The sequence below is a fragment of the Lynx rufus genome, unplaced genomic scaffold (genome assembly GCF_022079265.1).
Source record: "Lynx rufus isolate CCGP_SWC_20201006 ecotype Redwood Valley unplaced genomic scaffold, mLynRuf1.p SCAF_17, whole genome shotgun sequence".
Classification (NCBI taxonomy): domain Eukaryota; kingdom Metazoa; phylum Chordata; class Mammalia; order Carnivora; family Felidae; genus Lynx; species Lynx rufus.
Window position 1 is genome coordinate 26,913,782 of NW_025814831.1, and position 13,533 is coordinate 26,927,314.

Genomic DNA, 13,533 nt, shown 5'->3' on the forward strand with positions numbered 1-13,533 from the left:
TTTTCTACCATCCACTAGCTTCATAAAAATCTTGTTCAAAGTTACCACTTCGTGCCTCAGTTTTCCACATCTGAAAATGGATGTAATAACAGTACTTATCTCATAAGGTCCTATTATGAGAATTAGTTTATACAAGGAATATATTTAGAACAGTGCTTAGCACATAAAATTATTAATTCTGGACATTTATTCAAATAATAATAACAATAATAAAACAATAAGTAATGTATAATGAAGCATGCATACTGAAGCCATCTTTAGGGATGGGCAGCACTGGGCAGCCTCAAGGGCATTTTAGCATTCTCATGTTCCCCTATAGAATAAAGGCAGTGCAACCCCAGTACATGGCTGGCTTCTCCTGTCTTCACAGATAGAGCTGTTCCTGGCTTGGGCTGAGGGCAGGAAATGGAACCAGGTTGCCATCTGAACATCTCAGCACCAGTGTAGGAGAGATGAACACGAGGCTGTCTTGGTGTGGTGACTCTGTCCTCCCTTGACTGAGGGGTTCATGGGGCAGGAGAAGGGTTTCTGGGCTCCCGATGATTTTTGATGCTGGAGGTCACAGAAGGGGGACCACTGGACCTGAAAATACACCCTCCTGACTCCCACTCACCACTGATAGCCCAAATTCCATGATCAGAAAGCAGATCATTCATTGCTGACTTCTGGCTCAGCCAGGCTGCGTTCTTATCTTAACATCCACTTCCTTATCTTTGCAGGTGGAAGATGGAGTGACTACCAACAACATGCATTCCTAAGGTGGTCTGATGGAGTGTGGGGCTCCAGCGAGGAAGTGAAGCCCTGGGCAGGAGGCATCTCATCATGGAGACAGTCTGTTATCTGGTAAGAACAGGGTGCTGGAGAGAATGCCTTGATCCTGCCTGGGCTGCTCGAAGGTCCGTCCAGGGTCCTGTGTTTTTGTCCGTCAACCCGGTATTTGAGGCGATGTGTCCCCATTGTCCTGTGGAGGCTCTTCCTCCTACATGAGTCAGATGTGCTGTGCTCCAAAGAGCTTTTGAATCCAGTTACACTTATGAGGACAGCTCGCCATGGCTGGACCCCGGGCGTTTAATTCCTTGTGGGTCTCACAGTGGCCATCTGGAGAGCCTGCTGCCCTATGCTCGGTGCTATAAACTACCTCAGTCCTAACAAATACTGATCAATAGCATATTCAGAGTAGACAAATTCATCATTTACTGATCATCTACTGAGTGCTAGGCACTGGGGACAGCAGGGCACAGGGGAGAGCAGGGCAAAGTCCCTGCCTTCATGGGGTTCACATTTCTACCGAGAGGCAGACAAAAATAAGAGAACAAGTACGAATGATGTTTCAGAGAGGTAGTTGGTGCTCTAAAACATGAAGCATGGTGGGAGCCATAGAAAGTGACAGGAAAGATGAGACAATACCAGGAAGATGGGGACATCTGGGCAGAGATCTGAACAATGAGGGAGCTACTCAAAGACCCGAGAAGGAAGTTTGGTCTGAGGGGACAGCCAATGTCAAGTCCCTGGGACAGGAACTGACTTTGCACAACAGTGAGAACAGTGAGCAAGGGGCAGGACGGGAGGAGATAGGGTCTGACCCTGATGGAACAGATCCAACAGAACTTGACTTCTGTAGCGTGAGGAATGGAATGTGATTGCCTCGCTCAATTATGCACTCCTTAAGTCAAGACTATAAACCCAGTGAACCAGTTTCACCACACAGCATTCTAGGATGAGCACTGGACTGAGAGTCAAGAGATTGCAAGTTAGTCTGCTCAGCAACTCATTTGCTGTGGGACCTCAGGCAGATCCCTTAACCTCTCTGTGCCTTCATTCTTCACCTATAAGATTAAAAAAGTAGAGGCCCCTTCAGCTCCATATCCTTGGAGTTTACAACAAGTCAGTATATTTCAGATGCAGAAAACTAGGTTGTTATTTGAGAAAGAAGTGAAGGAGGAAGAAGAGAAGGGAGAGGAAAATGAGGAGAGGCAGAGTCGCTTCCAGATTCTACGTTCTTTGCCTCTGTAAACAGCCAGCAGAACGGGAGCACACGAAGAGTGTTGCCAATGCCCTGGAGGCGAGATCGCATAGGAAAGACGTGAGGGTGTGCTCTGTCCCTGACCACGGTGCCACACGACAGCACCAACAAGTCATTTGAGAAACTAGTAGGGTTGTCCTGAGAGCCTCCAGGAATAAATAAAAGAAATTATAAGAAGAGCCAACCGGGAGAAACTTGAACATGCTCACGGAGGGATATGCTGGAGTTTCATGTCCTTCAGGGCTTGGGATATTTTTGCCAAGTGGTGAAGAGTAGAGAGAAGAAAACGTGCAGGTAGAGGGGCTCTTCTGAGAGACGAAGGCTCCAGGGAAGGTCCGGCTGGTGGAAGGGGCCCCAAGATGATGATTGCCAGGGTTTTTCCCTGGGAGGTATGTGGGGCAGGCCCAGGCCGGTGTCCCTGAGCAGGTGATCCTGAAGGTGTCTTCTCCTAAAACTGAAATGCTCTCTAGTGCATGGTGGGGACAGAAACTTTCCATGAGGCGTAGAGCATAGGTAAGAACCGTTCTTTGGAGTCAAAAACACCCAAGTCTGAATCCTAGCTCACCTGTGTGACCTTGGGCAAGTCCCTTAATGTCTCTATGCTTAAAAAAAAAAAAAAAAGGATGCTACTGACATCTACATCATGGGGTTGGTGCAGAGATTATGTTAATGTTAAGTAAGGAGTAAAAAAAAAAAAAAAAATAATACTGCCCTTTCCCACCAGGGCCTGAACCAGTTCCTGAAATAAATAGGAGTCCTCATAAGGAGGCCCCACATCACCATTATTATTGATAAAGGTCATAACATGTGACTCGTATTGACAGGATTTCCTGATACTGAGCCCCAGAACTGACAGACCTACCTGGCCCCCAGCAGCCCTGAACCTGCACCCCAGGAACAATCACGGGGACGGGGAGCCCAAGGGTTAGTTCCCCCAAAGAGGCTGGTAGGCAGAGGTTCTGCTGCATGTACTCAGTTCTTCCTCCCAACTCACCAATCAGATGAGTCGCTCCCTAAAGGAGAGAGAGAGAGACCCAGGGGTGTTTCAGCGGGTAGACCTCACTCCCTGTGGAAGAAACCTCAACAGTAGGGAATGATCTAAACACAAAATCAGGAGATCTATGTGACATGGTTGGCACAGGAACCGGGATCTGGTAAACGTGCAGTAAATTGCCACTTTATTTTATTTTATTTATTTATTTTTTTAACGTTTATTTATTTTTGAGACAGAGAGAGACAGAGCATGAACGGGGGAGGGTCAGAGAGAGGGAGACACAGAATCTGAAACAGGCTCCAGGCTCTGAGCTGTCAGCACAGAGCCTGACGCGGGGCTCGAACTCCCGGACCGTGAGATCGTGACCTGAGCCGAAGTCGGCCACTTAACCGACTGAGCCACCCAGGCGCCCCTTAAATTGCCACTTTAAACAGTGTCTTCAGCCTGGCATGGTTGGCTCATTCTTCCATGCCAGTATTTATCAGGCGTGGTCTATGGGCAGTGTTTTGTGCCCACTGCTAGGGAGGACACGAGAAACAAGTCCACCCTGAGCCCTCCACCCCTCTGCCCATTCTGCTGCTGCTATCACTATTTCTTACTCCTAGCTAAGGTTTACGAACTGGGTATTCCACATCGGAAACTCTCGTGCGCTCCTGATGTGCACCATCTCACGTAATTCTCAAAACTCTTAAACGCTTGTTATTACACATCACCTCTGTAGTTGTGGAATCTGGGACAAATGGGTGAAGGCCTTGCTCAGGGAGGCCAAGTGGGCGAGTGCTGGGCGAGACCAAAGCTCCTGATGGTTACGTAGCAAGACACATCGATGTGGGCCGACCAGGTCTGTCCCTCAGCCGTCGCCCTGGGTGGTGCATCACACATCACAGGCAACCAGGGCTGAGAGGTCCCCAGGGAGGGCTTTGGCGTGACGGTGGCCTTGCCATCAGCATTTGAGAAAAGCAGATGAGGTGGCCAACGTGTATGTCTTCAGGACATTTCCCAAGCCATTTGGGCATGACTTCGCTTCCCCGAAAGGGACATAAACTTGGAAGGAATAGAATCGTCCTGAGGAGGGAATGAAAGTGAATTCAAGCTGATTCAAGGGGCAGGGGACCAGCTTCAAAACCAGCCCTTCCATAATGAGGCCGCCTGCTTGGAGCTCATGGAGATCTGCTGGGCTCCAGATGGCATCGTTGTTTGGCTGTCCCTTTAGCCAGAGCTTTGGCTCTTTTCTCGAGGGCAGGGCTGCTCGCCTCCCCGAAGCTTCGCCTGGGCCAGCCTCTAGCACTGCTGTGCTCATGAGGTGCGATTTGGCCAGTACAGCTCTACAGTTCATATGCGCGCACTGGACCTCTCCCCAACACAGCCCCTCAGCTGCCTGGGGCCTGACGCATCTCTCACGGTTGCCCCACAAGGCCCGCTCTCCTCCTTGGCTCAGGGGTGGGTGGTGGGGGTTCCTAGTCCTAAAGGGGAAATGGTAGTGTGCACATTGTCCAGGAAGAAGTTGTTTTCAGTTTATGAGGCTTAATGGACTGCCCTCCCCACCCAATTTTAATAATGTTGCTAATGCGCCAGAGAGAGGAACTAACGAATTCACCTTTCACAGTTAGTAAAAGTTGCAGGACCCCTGTGTGAAGACACACAGGCTTTCATGATAGGAGCTGTAGGTTGGAAAAACATATAAACCAACAAGGGCACGGAGGAAAGAGGATCAACGTTTAACTGTTTAGTGTGTGTCTCAAATGGGGTCTCCCAAGAAGCAACCCCGAGACAAGGTCTGGAAGCAAATGGTTTAGTTGGAAGGGGATCCCAGGCAGCATGAGAAGGAGGGGGGCAGTGACACAGAGAAGGGAAGGAAGCTGGTTACCACCCAAGGACACTGGAGGTTCGTCCTACTGGAGAGTTCTGGAAACAGTACGGCTCACAAGCCTCTTAAACACCAGCCTCCACCAGCCTCAGTGGAGGGCGTGGCATGCCTCAAGCTTGCCTTGTCCTAGGAGGCCACAGCAAGCGTTCACAGCCACAGAAGCTCTTGGAAAAAGATGCAGATGCCTTTAGGTAGAGGTGAGGTCAGCCTGCTCAGAAATGGTACACAGCCCAAGGGTACAGCTGGGGCTCTGACAAGGTCTGCTGCACCGTGGGAGCTGATGCCTTCCAGATGACATGTCATTCATTATAACCTGATAATGCCGGTGGTGTGGTCCACACTACATAGGTGGAGGGGGGGGGGGCGGCTGAGGGTCAGAGGATGCAGTGTTTCCCAACCAGAGTGTTATTCTTTACAACCTAAGGTGTTTCCATCTCTTCCGTCTTCCCCAACTAAATACCAGTGGCGTTCCCCTCTCCCCTAGGCATAGTGACTAACTGGCTATCTGAATGGGGAAAGAATGCCCTCCTTGCCCCCCCCCACCCCCCACACACACTCACACAAGTGCTGCGTGGGAAGGTCTTCCTTTTAGACCACTTTGCATTCTACCCCAAGGTCATGATTATTGATTCGACTAAGAATGAGCCGAGCTGAGGCAACATCATTCTTGGAGCACACTTTACTTGACCTCTGTAAAATGGACGTCCTTAAACTGAGCTCACAGTTGTGTTGAAGAATTGAATACTGAACACGAAGGTAGCACAGCGTCTGATCGAAAGTCAGTGCTCAGAAACTGTTAGCCATTATTACCCCTTGAGGGGCTCAGGAATCTATTTCTTTCCTATTCCTTATTTCTTGCCCCCTCTCTCTTTTTCCGTTTCCTGCCCTCCCTCCCCTCCCCACCGCCGCCGGCCCCCTGTCCGTTCTCCAGGAGACATTCAGGGCAGAGGAAAGAACTGATGTTTGAGTCTCTGTCCTCACGAAATAAAGGTGCCGTCAGTCAGGCCAGAGTCATCTGTAGCCGCAGCTGGAGAGGCCAGAGAAAGACCAGCCAGGGTCTGGCCCTGCAGTGTTAGGGAGGGTTACGTGTGTGTGTCCAGCAAGCAGGGAGCTCAGCGTACGTAACGTGCACGCCGGGGCATCCAGCTGCACACTCATTAACACTAATGTGTAAGTAAACGTCACCCTCACCAGAATTTACCCGGATGTCTTTTTTTTTTCTTTGTTGTGGAGGCAGGTCTTTCATAAGCTTTTAGTGGAGTTTTATAACTTCTGTGATATTCAAGGCATGCTCCAGCGGCCGGGATGGCTTCAAAGGGGGGGGACTCAGGCCAGCTCACTTTTGCTTGGGTCAAGGTTATGAGGCATTGTGAGCTGACTCTAAGCAGAGGAGCCTCAGCCCGTGTTTGCTCTGGTGGCCAGTCCAGAGTCATTCCAGGCTTTGCACCACCTTCCACATCCTCAGCCAGGATGAAGGGAGGACCCAGACCAATATTAGTCTGATGGCATTTGTGTGTGGGACGGTGGCAGCTGAGAGGGAGTGAATTTGACCTCTTCACATGACGCGTATCAAGCTCCGTAAGCAGGATTCAGACTCAGTCATTGCGCAGGAGGCTTCATCTGTATGATGCATCCCTTCGCATCAGAGTGATAACTGGGAGTAATGAGAGGACTTAACACGAGTCCACCACGTTGCAGATGCTGCGAACACGCTGTTCGGTGCCTCCCCACAACCCTCATCGGTATTAATATTCCCATCTTACGCATAAAGAGGCAAACTCAGAGCGAGGATTTGACCGCTGAGGCCACAGAGCCAGTGAGAAACACAGTGGGGATTAGGATCCTTTGGGCAGCTAAGTCTCGTCTAGGGTATCTCAGCCTCGGACTGTTGCCATTTGGGAATAGATGATTCTTCATCATGGGGACTGTCCCGTGCATAGTAGGATTTCGAGCAGCATCCCTGACCTCTCCCCACTAGATGCCAGTAGCATCTTCCCAACTGCAAAACCCAAAAGTGTCTCCCCTCCAGAGGTAGCCCCAGTTGACATTTCCTTTCCGTGGGAAGAACCTCCATCTCGTGCTTCTACAAAGAGCATGGTCGGAGGGCGACCCTCGGCCCCAAACCCTGGCAACATCCGAGCCTCAGTCTCCTGGCTTCCCTTTTAGCCTCTCCCCGCGAAAGCTTCTCAGTTCATCAGTCCTGTGACCTCCTCCATTCATTCACTCGTTTGCTCAATGCCTATTTCTTGAATACTCTATACTCTATACCAGGAGACAGAGAAGCAAACAAACAATCAAAACCCTCCTGCCCTGATGGAGGTAATATTCCAGTGAACAGAAATCGCTCAATAGGTGTTACAACCCATGTGCCTGCACCGATGCATTTTATTTTCACACCAACCACTGCTACTTTCAGTGTCTCCGGGCACGGTCTGAGACACTGAGAGGCTAGAAAACTTGCTGAGGTCCCGGCTAGAGAGTAGTGGGAGTTGAGAGTTAAGGCCAGGCGCCGGGCTCCAGACCTGTGCACCTGCCCCTGCATTCCCCTGCCTTTTCCAATCTGCACCTTCACCCCACATCTCTTTCCCACGGTCTTGGATATTGCCACACAGAGTCCTGGTATCTTTCCAGATATGCAGGCAAATGTCATCTCCTCTCCCCACACAAACTGGCCATCCACTGATCTCCCCTGTGAACCAGGCTCGACGTGTTTGTGCCACTGTGGAGTCATGACCTTTTCCTCCATTCCCTACAACAGCTTCTTTTCTCAAGTCCCGCTTTTTTTTTTAAATGTTTTATTTATTTTTGAGAGAGAGAGAGAGAGAGAGAACAAGCAGCAGAGGGACAGAGAGAGAGGGAGACAGTCTGAAGCAGGCTCCTGGCTCTGAACTGTCAGCACAGAGCCCAGCATGGAACTCAAACTTATGAATCATGAGATCATGACATGAGCTGAAGTCGGACACTTAACTGATTGAGCCCCCCTAGGCGCCCCAAGTCCTGCTGGTTTTTAAGACACATCTCTCATCTTCATTCCAGTGACCCAGCTAGGCAAGCCTATTCGTACCCTCTTTTCATAGGTGAGGAAACTGAGGATCAGAGAGGTCAAGTGCCTTGCTCGAGGCCACACAGCCAATAAAGGTTAAAATGTATGCATGTCTTCTGATCACAAGCTTTGTGCTAAGAACAGATCGTTTCATGAAAAATGCTATGTTGCTGCACCTGCCTCAAGAGCCCCTACAAGGTTAAGGACCATGACTTGTGCCGTGTCTGGATCTCTTACTCAGCGTCTAGCACTTGGGTTGATTCAAAGAGCTGGAGCCACGTAGCCCAAGTTGGAAGAATGTGACCCAGACTGTGTCCTAAAGTTAATGCTCTGGAAGTCCGCCAGAGGGCAGTGCTCTCCCCGCGGAAGAGTTCATCTCACAGCAGGTGCACAGTGTAACTGAGAGGCTAGCTTGAAGTGACCAAAGAACTTGAATCTGAAGAGGTTCCCAGTCACATACATGCACGCCGTGTTTAGAATCTTGCTCGGCTCTCAGACACTGATGAAATCTTGGGGACTGTTACTCAGGCATTGCTAGAGAAGAAACATGGCTTGTGCCCGAGTCTGGCATTCGGCATTTCCTAGCTAGATGATCCTGAGGAAGTCTCTTCATCTCCCTCTGTGTAAGAGTATCTGCCTGGTCTCTCTCACTGATGGGGCCACGATGAGGCTAAAACTGGACACGTGTGATAGTGTTACAGCGATTCACTATTATAATTATGGATGTTATGAAATTAATGTAACTTAATTCAGTAATTAATTTTGTGCGAAAGCGTTACCTGAAGCCTTGCTATCAGAGCGCGGTCCACGGATGAACTGGCATCACCTGAGAGTTTGTTGGGACTACAGAGTGGAACTCCTCGTAGACTACTGACCTTTAATACTATTTTGGCTATTTTCTTTTTTAATTTTTTTAACGTTTTTACTTATTTTTGAGACAGGGAGAGACAGAGCATGAACAGGGGAGGGTCAGAGAGAGGGAGACATAGTACCCGAAGCAGGCTCCAGGCTCTGAGCTGTCAGCACAGAGCCCGACGCGGGGCTCGAACTCACGGACCGTGAGATCATGACCTGAGCCAAAGTTGGACGCTTAACCGACTGAGCCACCCAGGCGCCCCTATTTTGGCTATTTTAATAGTATTTTGACAAGACCTAGTAAGGTCTGACACTGGCTAGAAACAGAAGAGTTTTAATGAGTTAAGAAAATAGCAAGAAAAACAAGTTGTGGAATTTGTTTGGGAGTTAATACTGAGTTCGGTTCATTGTCCCCCATAATAGAAGTGTCCCCGATGATGAGCCTGAGGCATGTTAAGCAAATTGTTTGGAAAGCTAAAAAAAAATGTATCTGTATCCAAGTTATGCCTTAGGGAACTCGACTTGAAGGTAAAATAAAACATCCTGTATTTAAATCAGTTAGGATAGGCTAAGTTATGCTGCGGTAGACAACCTGACATTTGAATGGCTATAAAACCCCAGAGGTACAGGGCCGTCGCAGGTGGGTGGGGGGCTCTGCTCTGTCACTCAGGAGTCTGGGCTGCTGGGGCCACTACACCCCAAACATTGCAGGGAAAGAGCTCCGGAAGGCCTTGCACCGGAAGCGACATACCACACTTTGACTCACAATTCATTTGGTCCAAGCTAGTCACCCGAGCATGGGGCGTGGGGGCCCAAAGTGCAATCGTATCCTGTGCTTGCAAGGTGAGGAGCTATAAATATTCAGTGACGAGCACTGAATAATAATTCAGTGACGAGCACTTAATAATGACCACAAAGCTTATCCCTGAGTTATTCGGGGCAGCAGCTCCCAGAACTGGTTGTGCGGGAGAGCTGATTGAGGACAGCCTTGTTCAACGTACAGATTTCAGAGCCCCTATCCCTGGAATCTGATCCAGAATCAGGACTCTGTTTTAACAAGTGCCCTAAGGGGTCCTGATGCACTGCCTCCACAGACCAGCATTTGAAAACCACTGGCTTTGAGTCTTCCTGTCCCTTGACCCCATCTTGAATTTACAGGGCGCTGGATGTGTTTCCCAGGAACGCCTTGACAAATCACCCCAAACTGGGTGGCTCCAAACAACAGAAATTTAATCTCTCACAGTTCTGGAAGCCAGAAGTCCAAAATCAACGTGTTCTCAGCAAGGCTGGTTCTTTCTGGAGGCTCGGGGGCACAATCCATCCCATGCCTCTCTCCTAGCTTCTGGCTGCAGGATGCAATCCTTGGCATTCACTGGCTTAGAGCCATAGAATTCCGATTTCTGCCTCCATCTCCGCATGCCCTTCTCTTTGTGTCTATGTGTCCTAAGGGCACTCGAGGAATCCAAAATGATTTCATTTTTTAAAACCATCATCTAATTCATCTGAAAAGACCATTTATCCAAATAGGGTCACGTTGGGAGAACCTTTCTCGTAAATACCTTTCTGGGGTCCATATTCAATCCACTGCAGGCACACATTCAGACTGAACCCAGTCTCTGCCCGTCCTCTCTGGACAGCCAATAGTGGACTTTGCGAGCCACACACCACAAGGGGTCAGGCAAGCCTTATTTTTCCGCTGCTAGTTCCCTGCAGCACCCAGGAGTCCTTTCAATGTCAGGGGGAAACCACTTGGGCACTCCGCTGTGAGGGTCCACCAGGGCAGGCTGTAGGGCTGGGATCCCAGACCCAGGAACCAATTTCCCTCCTTGCTGCCTCTTGCAAAACAGAAGGATTGCAGCACGAGCACGTCTGTTTGTACAGCTGTCTCTGCCAAGCCACTGGGAAAGGTACCTAACATTCCAATAGCCTCGGGCCCATCTAGGACCCGGATGTTGCTGGCATTTCCCCTCCTCCGCGGTGAGGGCTATGTTCTTGACAACTCCCAAGGTTGGAGAATTCCGGGTGGATGGTCATAAGATATTATGAGGAAAATAGGTATGGGCATTCAGGACATCAAGCGAACGCTTATTTTTATATTCTCTAAAAGATGGTAGTAATGACAGTACATTAAGTAGAACACCTCAATGTCATTTGACACATCTTGAATTAGTAATAATGGCTCCTCAACAATTATTTTCCATTTAAGCAATTCCTTTGCTCGCCAGAAGCGTTTTAGTGCATTCGGTGGGATATCATACGTTAATCTTGCTTGGTTTTCAAGATTATGCCTAGGAAGAGGCACATTCCTTTCTGTCTGTGGTTTTTCACTCAGGAATGATGAGTTTGAAATGTGACAACACAGAGCCCCCGCGTCACTCTCCCAAAGTCCTAACCTGGAGAGACCTGTGGTTTCTCGCTTGGGTGGTGGTGGGGAGGCATATGGAAGTACGTCTCAGGGGACTAGAATTTGTCTCAAGCCAATTCGCAGCAGGAGGATGGGATTCCTAGGAGCTTGGAGTGTCTGGGCCTGGCCTTCTTGTCAAACTGGCCCAGTGCCCCAAACTGTCAGCTGCGTGGTCCCCTCCTCGGTCGGGGCTCTGCCTGACAGTCAGCCGCGGCCTGTCCTGTTTCTTCATCACTTTTGCTGTGATTTCTGTCCGTGGCCAGTTGGTTTATTTCATCATTTCATTGGTTTTGTGTTCGGCATTTTCCCTCCTAGAATGTAAGCTCCTGGAGGTTAGGGGTCTTGTTTGTTTTCCTGGAGCCTGAAACCTGTAGGGCTTGGATAAATTTTCCTTGAAACAACGAAGGTCCACTTGGTTGTGCCTGGAGCTGACCTTCTCGGGGACCTGCTTCCAGGACCTGTTGACTGGTTGTGTGCAGAAATGTTTGCTTTGCACAAAGAAAACCCTCTGCTTATTGTAAACCTTTGCTTTTTGATCTGTAGATTTTTCAGAGTTTGCAATATGCAAATGTGAATTGTAATCTCCAAGAGGAGAATTTACTGTGGACTGTTCTCCAAAACGTTGACCTTCTGTCTTGGCTGCCTGGAGCTATTGTTCCAGAAAGGGCTTCAGGCAGGCCTGAGCTCCATTCCCCTGTCTGGTTGTGCTGGCCAGCTGTGTTCCCTACTGGCTGGGGGCCCCTTGTCACTGCCGAAGAGACGTGGAATGACTTCTGGACAGAGTCGTGACATCTGTGTTCCCAGCCTGGTATAGTCATCTTCAGGCTGTTTCAGTGTGAGCAAGTCACGTCTGTTCTTTGGGCCTTGGTTTCCTTACTTCGTTCATTCATTTGGCAGATGTTTATTGAGTGTCTACTAGGTGCCTGGCTCACTGCTAGGCACCGGCGGTAGAATGGTGAGCAATGAAGGCAGTCCTGCCCTCCTGGAGCTTACGGTATAGTCAAGAATAAGGATGTTACCAAACAGTGCATGGAGAGGTATTGAAATGTGACCATGACAAGTGCTGTCATGGAGGGTAAGTCCCTGATGTGGTATGAGATCCTAATGATGGAGGGTCTAACCTAGTGCAGGGTTGCATACCGTGTAGAGAAGAGCACCCAGAGTTAGTTGGAAGCTGACGAATGAACAGGGGTGAAGAAGGGAGGGAGGATTTTTCCAAGCACGGAATCTTCTGGGACTCCGGCCCTGTGGTAGACAGGTAGAGATGAAGGGGGGCCAGTGGGGCTGGAGCAGGGAGGTTGGGGAGTGCAGAGGCCAGGAACAGGCCACCAGGGGCCCGTGGTGTGGGGGCTGGGCTTTATCCTGAGAGCCATGGGAAACCATAGATGTGTCTGAGTCTTTGAGTGCGGGTGTGAGCAGCATAGAGCAGCATGCGATGGCTTTGCATTTGGAGAAGATGCTACACTGGGGAGTGGCTTGGAAATGGACCAGAGAGGGCGGCCGTGGGCCACACCGGAGGTTACAGTAGTGGTTCAGATAGGAGATGGTCATGGAGGATTGGTCCATGGATATTTTTTGAACACCTACTATATGCCAGGTGCTTTTCAGTGAACCAAATAGGCAAAGAACCCTATCCTCATAAAGCTGATGTTTTAGTGAGGGGGGAGATGAACAGTAAACATAATAAGTGAGGGAGCTGAGATGTTGGGAAGCATTATGTGCAATGCAAAAAGAAAAATAAGTTGAACAGAGTAAGTGAGTTGGGAATGGGGATAGTTGATGGCAGAGATCCTTAGGAGGTAAAAATGACAGCATTATGGGGCTCCTGGGTGGCTCAGTCAGTCAAGCATTTGACTCTCGATTTTGGCTTAGGTCATGACCTCCCAGTTCATGGGATTGAGCCCCACTCGTCTTCAGGCTCTGTGCTGATAGGCTGGAGCCTGCTTGAGATTCTCCCTCTCCCTCTGTCTCTGCCCCTCCCCCTTCATGTGCACACGTGTGCTCTTTCTTTCTCTCTCTCTCAAAATAAATAAACATTTTTAAAAAATGACAGCCTTCTGTGATGGAGGCTGGGAGGTTAAGGGAGAGAGAAGCATCAAGGTCAACTCGTAGATTTCTGGTTTGTGCAACTGAAGAATGGTTGATCAAGAGTGTACTAGGCCAAACGTGATGCAAGTCCTTCTGATTCTGCAGCCGTGTGGGCTCTGTGGCAGTGGCCGTGGCTGCAGGTGGGCCTGTAATCTGGTCTCTGCATCCCAGAGACCACCCTGCCGTGGGAAGTCCCTCTCCTGGATTCACCACACAGGATGCGCCACGTTGCTCTCTGTGCATGGCGGGCCCACGCTGT

At 49.6% G+C, this 13,533-nt stretch overlaps 1 long non-coding RNA gene across 2 annotated transcripts in view; it reads left to right on the plus strand.

Moving 5' to 3' along the window:
* Positions 1 to 725: 725 nt before the first annotated feature.
* Positions 726 to 13,533, plus strand: part of LOC124512622 (uncharacterized) — a 91,194-nt gene continuing 78,386 nt past the window's right edge. For both annotated transcript variants that reach the window (XR_006962168.1, XR_006962169.1), the window contains exon 1: positions 726 to 843. This is a non-coding gene — a long non-coding RNA (uncharacterized LOC124512622). The remainder of the gene's footprint in view (positions 844 to 13,533) is intronic.